This window comes from Amia ocellicauda, chromosome 7, assembly GCF_036373705.1.
Source record: "Amia ocellicauda isolate fAmiCal2 chromosome 7, fAmiCal2.hap1, whole genome shotgun sequence".
Classification (NCBI taxonomy): Eukaryota; Metazoa; Chordata; class Actinopteri; order Amiiformes; family Amiidae; genus Amia; species Amia ocellicauda.
Genome location: NC_089856.1, coordinates 20649586 through 20662554, shown reverse-complemented (window position 1 = coordinate 20662554; position 12969 = coordinate 20649586).

The following is a 12969-nucleotide window of genomic DNA, read 5'->3' as shown; positions in this document are numbered from 1 at the left end:
GCCACGTAGAATTAAGGCAGTTCTGAAGGCGAAAGGGGGTCAAACACAGTATTAGTATGGTGTTCCTAATAATCCTTTAGGTGAGTGTATATATATATATATATATATATATATATAACAAATACTATATAATAATAATAATAATTGTAATAATTATTATTATTAAGCAATCATATTTTTACTTACAAAATAATATATATAAAATTACAATATAATAATTTAATAATAATAATAATAATAATAATAATAATAATAATAATAATAATAATAATAATAATAATAATAATAATAATAATTTAAAAACATATTAAACAAAACTCACCCTGACTTTGTCACAACCTCAGGATGGGGAACCTCTGTTGTAGACCCTCATCCACTCTGTCAACAGTTTGTAGGTGACTTGTAACACACGGGCAGAAACATGAAAACTCAGTCTTGGTGGGGTGATTCTGTCCAGTGGTCTGATCTGATACAACTTTCTACTACATTTCATATTCTATTAAAATAGAACAAATGAGTAGTTCATAAAAAAGTGTTAAATCTGCTACTCTTATGAGTGTCTCTACAGCCCCTCATTGCTCCCTTGCATTACAGAGCATGACACGTGCTATTCACATTGAAATTCGCATTCATGTTGATGTAGGACTCGTCAACACAAAACTGTACAAAAATACATGAAATACATAAACAATACAAACATTAAGAACAGAAACTAATTTCAATCTGACATTTCACAGTATAGAAATTAAATCAGTTTGACTTACCTCATAGCTTTCCTCAGGCTCGGAGCCAGGCCCCGTCTTGCCATCAGCGTCAGAAGCTGAGCGCTCTGTGTAAGATTCAGAATATAGTTCAGCTGTGTGCAGTGAAGAGGGGAAATTGAGATGCAGAGCAGGCAGAGTGTCTGTGAGACTGATCTCTGTCCTGCTTGTCCTGCAGAGCCTCTCTTATCTGAAATGGCACTGGACACACCCAAAGCAGCAACGCCCCCAGACAGCAGGTCCTTAAGAGAGAACACTGTCAAATTTAACATTCAATAAAAGTCCACAGTTTTGACCATTTTCAGTTGAATTAATCCTCAGCATCAAATACATTGAGACTGTACACAGCTTTCAGATGCATTGTACTTTAAGATATGTTGTATATTTAGGCTACCCTGTTATTTCTTGAATAAAATGTTATTTTATGAGAGCAGTAAGAAAAAGGGGGAACAAAGATATATAATTGAATTAATAATTTTAAGCACTCTTGCTATTAGAAATAACTAAGATGAAGGCCTAAACTGGCTATCTAGTAACTGTTTAAAAAGAAATGGTTTTCTGTGAGTGTGCTAAAGAAGTGAACTTCTCATTTCTGTCATTACAGTGAACTAACTGAAATACGTAGTATACACCTAACAATTGCTTAGAATTAAATGCTTTTCTTCATGAAATGTAAGATGAGTGCTCAAAATAATTAGACATCTATATTTCTACCTGGGCTTGATTATGTTAACAGTTTATGACTGTGCTTTGCCATTAATCCAGATTTCACCTTGTTCTCTATGGGTTGGTTTCAGAGCATGATTAGCACTAGTTTAAGTATATTACTCAGAATATGTCACCATTGTTTGGTATACAAAATGATTTACCCTGAATGACAATAAAGCATTGGTATATAGTAATATAGTAGGCTACCAAAAGTAATTTACCCATGTACATAAACAACTTACAGTCTGAATTAAACCTTCTTGGCTCTGTCTCACATGTACCAACTTTTAAAATCTCAATTTGACTTACTAGTAAAAGTTACAAAGTGAGAGGGATTTAACCAAAGACAAAGAACTGTCTATTTTTTTAATTAAACCTTAATCATTTTTGCCAATATCAATATGTTGAATACCTAAAATGTGCACATAACAGAAATATTTACACAGAAATGTGTTTCCTTATGAGACTAGTGAAGGCTTAAAAGTGATAATAATAAAAAGAAAGAAATGTGTCAATATTGGCCTCTTAAAGGGAACTGTATAGAAACAACTCATTTGTGCTATTAAAATAAGTAAACTGAATATGGCACACAAAGACTGTGCAGCAATAATTAAACTGCTCTGTAGTAAAAGCCATGAAACCCGGTCTGATTACATATTCCTTCTTTTATTGTTATTCTTAGTTTTCTCTCTGGATTAGTGTCCTGGAGAAGGACAGCACATACTTATCAGATTGGGTGGGAAACGGCAGAGCCCTGAATGTGGTTATCAGTAGCAAGCGATGGCTACGTTCTAGATAAGGCCCTATAACCAGGCATGGCCATAACATCCCAACGACAGAGCCACAGAGATCTAGTTTATGTAGCAGGCCTACGAACCCAGTACTCAGAGTGTACTTAATTATTTAAAACAGTCCTATACTTTCTCACTCTATATTGATACATGTACATTAAGTAAAAAAATAAACACACTTTGATGTTGTGGTATTGCATGAGCATTTCACTTCTTTTCTATCTGCTTAGAAATGTTCAGTCCTGATCATTTAGACAATCTCATTCTTAAACATGAACTATTTATCTAAATTGTGTATATATATGGATTACCTTTAAATATATGTATATCTCACTGTCTGTCTGTCTAAATGGAATGAGTATTTTGTACTTTATTATTTTACCATGCTGCACTTACTATGCTCTCTTGTAATCTTAGTCTGTATTGCAGTTTGGGGTGTACAGTATTTCACCCTATTCAAACAAAACAGTTATTCAGTTATGAAATCTTCAGATGACCATTTTTTGTTTTAAAACAATGTAAACAAGTTGAAATCTTTTTTTAAAAACATGTCAAGGTAAACATGTTTATACTGGTTTATCCACAGAGAGATATATGATTGGCACAGGTATTATTCTAGCACATGTACACCTAACAAAGAACCATAACATGGGATGATGATAAAACATGATATACATAGAACATTAAGTGATATAACACCATGGTTTTGTGTAAAAACAATGAATGGTCATGTTAGCACCGAAGGCTTTTGAAGTAGGCCTTTGTGTGATAATTGTAGTAAAGAAACTGAAACTTTGAAGGCAATTATTTATGTCTCTGTGAAGAGTAATATGTCCGGGCTAGCCTTGTCCCTCTGTAGGTCTGGCTTCCTGTAGGAGATTTCAGACCAAAGCTGCTACACTGTCCTCTCACTCTTGAGCTGGAAAGTGCTGCTCTGGCTGCTTCTCAAAGCTTTTCCAAATGCAGTAAATCATTGTGGGTCTAAACTTCATCGGGTGTCTACAAGCTAGAGATGCTCTTGATTCCTTCATGTGAATGGAAACTATTAACTCCATTATAGAACAAATAACATATCAAAGGTAATATTTGGTCATAAAGTCATGGCCTTACGAGGTAAACCATGAAATATTGTACTAACTAATGGAAAAAACAGTATTGTGGGTTTCTAAAATTCATGAAAATATACTATATATTAAACAAAGTGACAATTGGGAACTATTAAAATATGTCAATAGCTTTAATGTAATTATAAATATTGTCTACCAGTAGTTATGATACACACATTTTGTTTAAATGTCATACATGAGCTGATGTCCTTAATAATAATAATAATAATAATAATAATAATAATAATAATAGAGAAAGTCAAGAAACAACATAATGAATGAAAGAACCCAACACACAAAATGAAAAAAATATATCCCATTCTATGGAGTGTACCTATTTTCACTTGACTGAGATAGTTTAGTGCCTCTATGTATTTCACACTAGGAATGCTTCAAGGCTATTAATGATTAGAACAAATGTACCAACAAGTAGAGAACAACATTACAGCTATACCAAATCCTGATTTCATGAGAAAAACTGACTAGTCACCTTCTGTGGATGTAAAAATGTTAAATAGGTTATTGTGTGTGTTGGGTTTTATATATATATATATATAAAACTTTTCTTATTCTTTTTGTTTACTTAAACAGTATCATAAAACATTATAACCTAAAATATATAAAACTTTTATTTTCTTATTTTTTAATTTACCAACACAGTATCATAAAGCAATATAACCTTAAAAACACAGTTTATGCTATTAAACATTACACCTCCACACCAGCAGGGTGAGGTGCCCTTGGACACTCACCATGATGGATGTCACCCTAACAAAATGGCTACCATCTTACCAGATTACCTATGACCTTACAAATGGCCGATATCATCCAAGATGACCGATATCAGCCAAGATGGCTGAAGGGAGGGTCAAATGGTAACCCAGGGGGTGCTGGGAAGGAGGGAGGAGTTCCGGTTCAAATGTAGATAAGGAGGGTCAAAGGGTAACCCAGGGGGGTGCTGGAAAAAGGAGAGAGAAGTTCCGGTTCAAAGGTACATACGGAGGGCGGGACTTCCGGCTGTCAAAATAAGTGATGCCGCCATCTAGACTACTGTGCTACATTTAGTCTTTGTTTTCGAATACATTTGACAATTTATATCTTTGGAATTGATGTCTGCGTCCAATTATTACGGAAATTGAGTTCTACAAGATTTCAGGATTCGTGATAAGGTGATACTATAAATTCACTTCTTTAATTGAAATTTATAAGTGTACCTTACGCTACAATTTTTTGAACAATTTTTCTGATTCAAAAGTATTCTGACCTTGTTAAAATGTGAAGCTGGTGAATGCAAGCAGTAGGCTATACTAGAATAAAATGTGTTAGTACTATAATCAGTCACCAATATGTCCATTTAATTATTATTCATTGTTCGTAGTAGTTTCAACCACTCTTTAGTTTGAGCTTGATAGAGAAGTCAAAGCTAAGAGATGAGACTTTTTGTAAAATTAAAACATATTTTTGTAAGGTTACATTTTAATACATCCAGTTAGAGATTAGACTTCATATTTTGTATAACTGAAATTGATCTATATTTGTAAGGTTAACATTTAAATGCATTCAGTTAGAGATTAGACTTTATACTTTCAAAATGTATTTGTTTTTATTAGTCTTAATTTAGGACTTTGTTAATATCTGTATAACTTTGCTATTCAACTTTAATATTTAGATTGCAAAAAAGTAAAGTTTAATGTGTAATATGAATATATTTATAAAATGAAATATATATTATTTACATAAATACATTTTAAAAACATTTCTTTATACAATTAACAAACAATAGAGAAAAAACGACTACTTAGCATAGTAGGTTAAGGATCTAAGGCATGAAATTCACACTTTTGAAAACACATTTTTATTTGAAAAAGTAAACAACACGACAGAAGTGCGGAAAACAACATGCAATATAAGAAGTAGCTGAACAGTTATGGACATTTTTAAACTGAAACACACACACAATCACAATTTGAATTAGGGCTGTACTGAAAGATATTAAACACCCTACCCCACCCTCACTCAATACAGATAGCTGAGTAGTACCTATATGCCTGACCCCTTATCTCCCATCCTCCCTGTAATTTGACTAGTGCCTTCGACCCTTTACCCCCCCTTCTCCTTGCAACCGACTAGCACCAGCAACCCCTCCCTTCCCTGGAACCAACTTTGTAGACTGTGTTGTTGTGTCTGCACACAGTTCCGATTTTAAAGACACGACTCTCGAACCTGACCGAATGACACAGACTGTTTTTGTAAGTGTTTTGGCAATAGCTTTTTCATCTTCTGTTCCAAGCCAGTTTTTTACAGTCTCTACCCCACTGGTGAGTTCTTCAAACTCTGCAGTAAACCAAAGGAATTCTTCTCCTTTCCTTCCTAGTCCAAGTACCATGACCTCTGCTGGCATGTCTGTCGGCTTCATTTCCTACAAGACAAAGAACCAAAAAGAAGCTAAATGAAAAGAAGTCTAGCATATTTTCTCAACATTATATTAAAATACAGAAGACATCTAAATTGTTTAATATCAAGTTTGATTTATATGTTCAACTCAAGTCACTTGATATTTTTCATATAGAACTGCTCTCAAAAAACTGCCACAGAGTACTCTTCAAATATGTTATTTCATATAGTCAGATGGAAGCAAATACATAGATCCTGAATAATCAACATCAATAATTTCAATTAATTGAAGACAAGAAAGCTCACAGTAATGCTTATAACTTGTTGTATCATGGCCTTATTAGTTAGGATTTAGTTTATTAATAGGTTGATAAAAGTAAAACAAAAAATTAAGAAAAGATACTAATCTGCACAGTCGTATTAGTTGTTGAATTCAGTTTGAAGCCGTACTGATGAGAATTGGAGTCACGGAGATGGGTCATTGTGACAGTCGTTCCTATGCTGTATTGGAGCAATGCAGCTTCCCTCCACATGACAACATGGACTGATGTGCCGTGATCTTCTATGGTTATGTCTCTCACTGGTATGTGCCCCTCTTTCACTGTCACTTGTCGTGGCAGGTTATCCTAAAACATAGAGCATATTAAAAAAAAAAATCATAATAGACTGCATAGCACATGATTAACTTTTTTTTGTTGTTGTTTAAGTCAAAATGGTAAGCGACTATACATACAAATCTAAAAAAAACCTACACATAAAAGCAATGAAATGCACTTGTATACAAACATTTACATGTAATATATAATATGTAATATATAAGAACTATTGGACATTAATAAGTATTTGCACATCTTATTAATAGATATACAGTACTCTTGCAGTCAATAAGACAGTAATGTTCAATCATGGAATGAGATAGAATTTTACTTACTAATGATATTTTTCCTTGAATGGTGATTAACCCACTCTGATCTTCAACTGTTGCAAGAGGGACTTGAAGGCTCGGGGGATCAATTAGCTGCGTGGCCCTTGTCTCTATCTCTGCACTGACGTTGATTGCTGAAGCACTGTACACCACAGTACTATCTTTCAAGAAGAGCTGTGTGGGCATGTTACCCTTTGCCTGGTTCACTCCATAGCTTCGAATTATATAGGTTCTGTCCTGTTTCATCTCTGCACCAATTTTCTTCAAGACTTCTGCATCAAAAGTTGCCTTGATTACTGAGTCCTCATCACATAGTGCATAGTGCATGTACTGCTTTTCTTGACAGCTGTCACTTATTTTTCTGAAAATCTGTATTCAATAATTCTCTCTACTTTTTTAATATACACACACTTACATCTAATTGCAAGCATCTTGCTTCAGTCAGTTTGTGAAGTTATGATACCCACAGTTTGTGGGGCTTATTTATAAGTACAACAGGTTACACACATTTTTTTTTTTAATTAGGGCAGACAAATTAAGTAATAAATGTATCAAAGTTTAAACAATTTTGCTCTGGGTGAGAAAAAAACAACAACTGTGTAATCATACAAACCAGATGTTTATACCTTTCTGAATAAATGTATCAAATTCTTTATGCTCACGAAAATTTAAAAAATCTGTTTCTTAATTACAAAAAGATACATTAAGAAATGGGTTTACTGAGGTTTAGTGCAAGAAAGAACATGATGATGAGTAAAATCGACTTAATTGAACCCAGTTCAACTAATTAAATCTGAAGACATGACCATTATGTCAAATTAAATATACTGTATGAGGGTGTAAGATGTGGAAACATTATACAATATCAACTTGCAGTAACTTCCAAGCAGCATTACGGTGGAGGGCTCTTTAAATTGGTGGGGTCTACGAAACAGGCACACACACCAGCACAGTGAAAAGGACATTATTTTATTATGTACGGTGATGCTGATTAACAGGTGAAAATTTAAACAAACACTAGCTCCTCTAGCCTAACTAATCTTTTAACCGGTCCATCTCTACACATAAACCACTAATAAAAGACATACAGCAACCAGTCTCAAATCCAAATCAAAGTCCAAATCATTTTGGCTTCATTGTGTCTCAACAAACTCCTAAAACTCTCAAACTACAAAGGTAACCGAGCATCCTCTTCACTTCTTCACTTATGATTTCCTATACATGTCCAATAGTAAATCTGACTCTATCTTCAATCAGAAAGTAGTTACTAGACAAAATAACATTGAATTGACCTTTAACCCCTGAAGTAAAGGTCAAAGGTCAAATTTGGGGGCACATTTTGAAAGCCCATCTATGGTTTCTTATATGCATTCAATATATACCAAAGGCCTATTTCCTCTCTGTGAGGAGTTATAGAGCAAAAAGTTAAAAAAATATTGCATTTAACCTGAAACGAGAGGTCAAAAGTAAACAAAATTGACATTTTCAAATAGACCACTCATGGTTTCCTATACGTGTCCAATAGTAAATCTGACTCTATCTTCAATCTGAAAGCAGTTATTAGACAAAATAACATTTAATTGACCTTTGACCCCTGAAGGAAAGGTCAAAGTTCAAACTATTTTTTCAAAAGACCACATTTACTCCCCTATGACATGATTCATGGTGACTTTAGTGGATTTTGCATGCTGTATACCCTGAAATGCAAGAAAATGTGATTTGACCTTGAAGGAGAGGTCAGAGGTCAAGTTCAAGGTCATGATTGGATACAGCCCATATGGTTTCCTATACATGTTCTATAGTGACCATCATCGTATCTGCCACCCGTAATTAGTTATAAGCCTTCAATAATCAAGATTTTTTTCATTGATATCCCATGATCCATAGCTCCGATCGGAAAACTGTTAGCAGTTTTGGAAACCTCATATACACTTTCCTATCTATGCTCCATAGTAACATTTATCAGAACAGCTTCCTTCCAGGAGTAATGAGATGTTCAATATCTGAGAGCACCACGGATCAGATTAACAGTAAGGTTGTGGGTTCAAATCCCAGGTGGGGCAGTGCTGTTGTACCCTTGAGCAAGGTACTTCACTTAGATTGCTCCAGTAAAATGCCCAGCTGTATAAATGGGTACAAATGTAAGTCGCCCTGGATAAGAGCGTCAGCTAAATGACAATAATAATAATAATAATAATTGATCAGTATCTGGCTGCAGAAAGGTCAATAAAAAGGGCATGGTCAGATAAAGCTCTATAGGTTTCCTATACGTGTTCGATACATACCATGACTGTATTTACAACTGTCAGAGAGTTATAAACTACTTTCACTTTCACAAGAAGTGGCATGTAGGTCTGAAGGTAGACCACAGACCTACACCAAAAGTAAAAGCATATATGTAAAAACACTATAATCAAATAGAATGCCCATGCACTTGAAAAGCTTAAAAAGCTAAGTTAAGTGTATTTGCATTATATCAGTAGTAGTTTTCAGACAGATCATAGCATATATGTGTAGCTCTCATGTCTCGTATTCTAGATTCTAAATGCAATTTCACATATTGTCCACATGATGGCAACAGTGGTCTACATTAGGAATGTCACTTAATGACTCAAATGAGAAGCTGTCTTTATGATCAGTGAACAATTGCAGTGTGACGCAGCGCATACAATATTTTGAATTGGGTCATGACAACCATGTTCTTATGTGTAGCAGCTTGGATTGATTCACATTGGTACTCTATTAGTGTCAAGTTTGCCAATTTGTGGGTCTTTGATGTTAACTTAATTTGTTAACAAGATTTATGCAGAGCACAAAGGTGATAGTCATAACTAAACCAAATATGCTCTTTTAGAATCTGTAGACAGATTGCAGCTGTGAACATTATTTCTTGGTGAAAGTATAACTTCACTGACTTTGAATATGAGTTTGACATTGAAAGAGAGGTGAAAGGTCACAACGAAGGACATTTCTTTAGATGGTGCATATATGACTTCCTATATGTGTTCCGTATTGACCAAAGGCCTATCTACTGTACAGTGTTAAGAAGCTAAAATCAATCAAGATGAGAATTTGACCTGAGATGAAAGGTCAAGACTAAGGACATTATTGCACTGCCCATTTATGGTGACTTCACAGGTCCATGAGTAATAGTGACTGTATCTCTATTCTGTAAGCAGTTAAAATGCACCAAATGTCAAATGAAACCCCTTACACAGTACAATGCTGTATTTGTGTAGGAGAGTTTCTTATTCTATTCTATTAGTGGCTTCTCAGTCCAACATTTGAGGTTTCGTTCCTAAAGGCGGTGCTGCTACGATGCAGTGTGTATCGAAAGCTGAGGAAGGTGATCATGCAACATTTTTATACAATGACATGTCGATTAGAGCTTCCACTGTAGCTGGGCGCATCTAGATGTCACATGAATATTGTGATAATCCATTCACCTTTTAACCCTCAGAAGACTGAGCCAATGTTTCTAGCTGATAAACAATATACATTTGCTTATGAACCAAAATGTTTGTTATATCTACCGTTTCAAAACAACACATTTTTAAAATATAATGTATGTGTAACACAGTATTTGAGTGCACAATGTGGAATAAAGTAAAAAAGTTAAGAAACTGAATGTATTGTATTATTATTATTGATTTCACACCCTACACAGTAATTGTGAACAGTTTTGGCACTTAGAATATGCTATTCAAAGCCTTAGGTATTGAAATATGCATTGTTTTTCAATATACTATATAAATAACACGTAAATAATGCACCTGTCAAATAGACCATATCGAATTTTGTTATTCTATTTTCCCTGAGTTATTCAGGTCACTCAGACATGCAACTGAGCAAAGCTGGGCCTCTCCAGGAAGTGGCAGAGGGGCACCTGGCATATACAGTGAGGGAAAAAAGTATTCGATCCCCTGATGATTTTGTACGTTTGCCCACTGACAAAGAAATGATCAGTCTATAATTTTAATGGTAGGTGTATATTAACAGTGAGAGACAGAATAACAACAAAAAAATCCTGAAAAACGCATTTAAAAAAAGTTATAAATTGATTTGCATGTTAATGAGGGAAATAAGTATTTGACCCCTTCGACTTAGTACTTGGTGGCAAAACCCTTGTTGGCAATCACAGAGGTCAGACGTTTCTTGTAGTTGGCCACCAGGTTTGCACACATCTCAGGAGGGATTTTGTCCCACTCCTCTTTGCAGATCCTCTCCAAGTCATTAAGGTTTCGAGGCTGATGTTTGGCAACTCGAACCTTCAGCTCCCTCCACAGATTTTCTATACGATTAAGGTCTGGAGACTGGCTAGGCCACTCCAGGACCTTAATGTGCTTCTTCTTGAGCCACTCCTTTGTTGTCTTGGCTGTGTGTTTTGGGTCATTGTCATGCTGGAATACCCATCCACAACCCATTTTCAATGCCCTGGCTGAGGGAAGGAGGTTCTCACCCAAGATTTGACAGTACATGGCCCCGTCCATCGTCCCTTTGATGCGGTGCAGTTGTCCTGTCCCCTTAGCAGAAAAACACCCCTAAAGCTTATGCTTATGTTTCCACCTCCATGTTTGACGGTGGGGATGGTGTTCTTGGGGCCATAGGCAGCATTCCTCCTCCTCCAAACACGGCGAGTTGAGTTGATGCCAAAGAGCTCAGTTTTGGTCTCATCTGACCACAACACTTTCACCCAGTTCTCCTCTGAATCATTCAGATGTTCATTGGCAAGCTTCAGATGGGCCTGTACATGTGCTTTCTTGAGCAGGGGGACCTTGCGGGCGCTGCAGGATTTCAGTCCTTCACAGCGTAGTGTGTTACCAATTGTTTTCTTGGTGACTATGGTCCCAGCTGCCTTGAGATCATTAACAAGATCCTCCAGTGTAGTTCTGGGCTGATTCCTCACCGTTCTCATGATCATTGAAACTCCATGAGGTGAGATCTTGCATGGAGCCCCAGACCGAGGGAGACTGACAGTTATTTTGTGTTTCTTCCATTTGCGAATAATCGCACCAACTGTTGTCACCTTCTCACCAAGCTGCTTGGCGATGGTCTTGTAGCCCATTCCAGCCTTGTGTAGGTCTACAATCTTGTCCCTGACATCTTGGACAGCTCTTTGGTCTTGGCCATGGTGGAGAGTTTGGAATCTGATTGATTGATTGCTTCTGTGGACAGGTGTCTTTTATAAAGGTAACGAGCTGAGATTAGGAGCACTCCCTTTAAGAGAGTGCTCCTAATCTCAGCTCGTTACCTGTATAAAAGACACCTGGGAGCCAGAAATCTTGCTGATTGATAGGGGATCAAATACTTATTTCCCTCATTAACATGCAAATCAATTTATAACTTTTTTGAAATGTGTTTTTCTGGATTTTTTTGTTGTTATTCTGTCTCTCACTGCTAAAATACACCTACCATTAAAATTATAGACTGCTCATTTCTTTGTCAGTGGGCAAACGTACAAAATCAGCAGGGGATCAAATACTTTTTTCCCTCACTGTATAGGAAACAGAGGGTGTTGATTTCATCTGGAATACTGTGTACATTTCTGGGCACCACACTTCAATCAATCAATCAATTTTTATTTGTATATCGCCCTTCGCAGGGTAGCCACAGAGTGCTTTACAGACTGGTAAACATACAACAAATGTACAGCTAAATAAAAGAATACATAGATACAATAAAGTAAAATAAATATAGACCTGTAAACATTTTACATGATCTAGAATAAAGTGAGTGGACATTTAAGTAAATAAACCATTTAGGCATGGAGGAGAGTAAAACAAAAAAACTCCTATGGATGGCATGTAGGAGAAAATGAATCTCTGGAGGTCCACGGCTTAGGGCCTAGGCCTAATGGTTGCCTCCCCTCCAGGCAGTATAGTTATTACAGCAGCAAGGAGATCAGAAAGTTCTTTAATTGGTGCTTCTGGCTGTGGTCTTCCCTCTGGAGGAGGCCTCTCGCCGGCCATCGGGGGTGGGGGGGTTGGACCATCAACAGCCTTTGGGTGGCGATGGCTCGTCAGACCTTGGGTGTGGATGCCCCGTTGGCCCTCCATGGTGGGGTGCCCTGGAGGAGGGTTGTGCCCAGTTAGATGAGGTGGGGGGACGAGGTGCCTCATCGGACCCTCAGAGGGGGCTGTTGCTGGAAGACAAGAAGGCAGTTGTGCTCAGATACTGGTCATGCAGTGCAGGACATTTCCAAAGACAGTTATGCATTGCATGTCTATGGCACACCGGCGGCACTATGGGCTAGAAAAACAGAGACTAAACAGATGAGTCTTCAG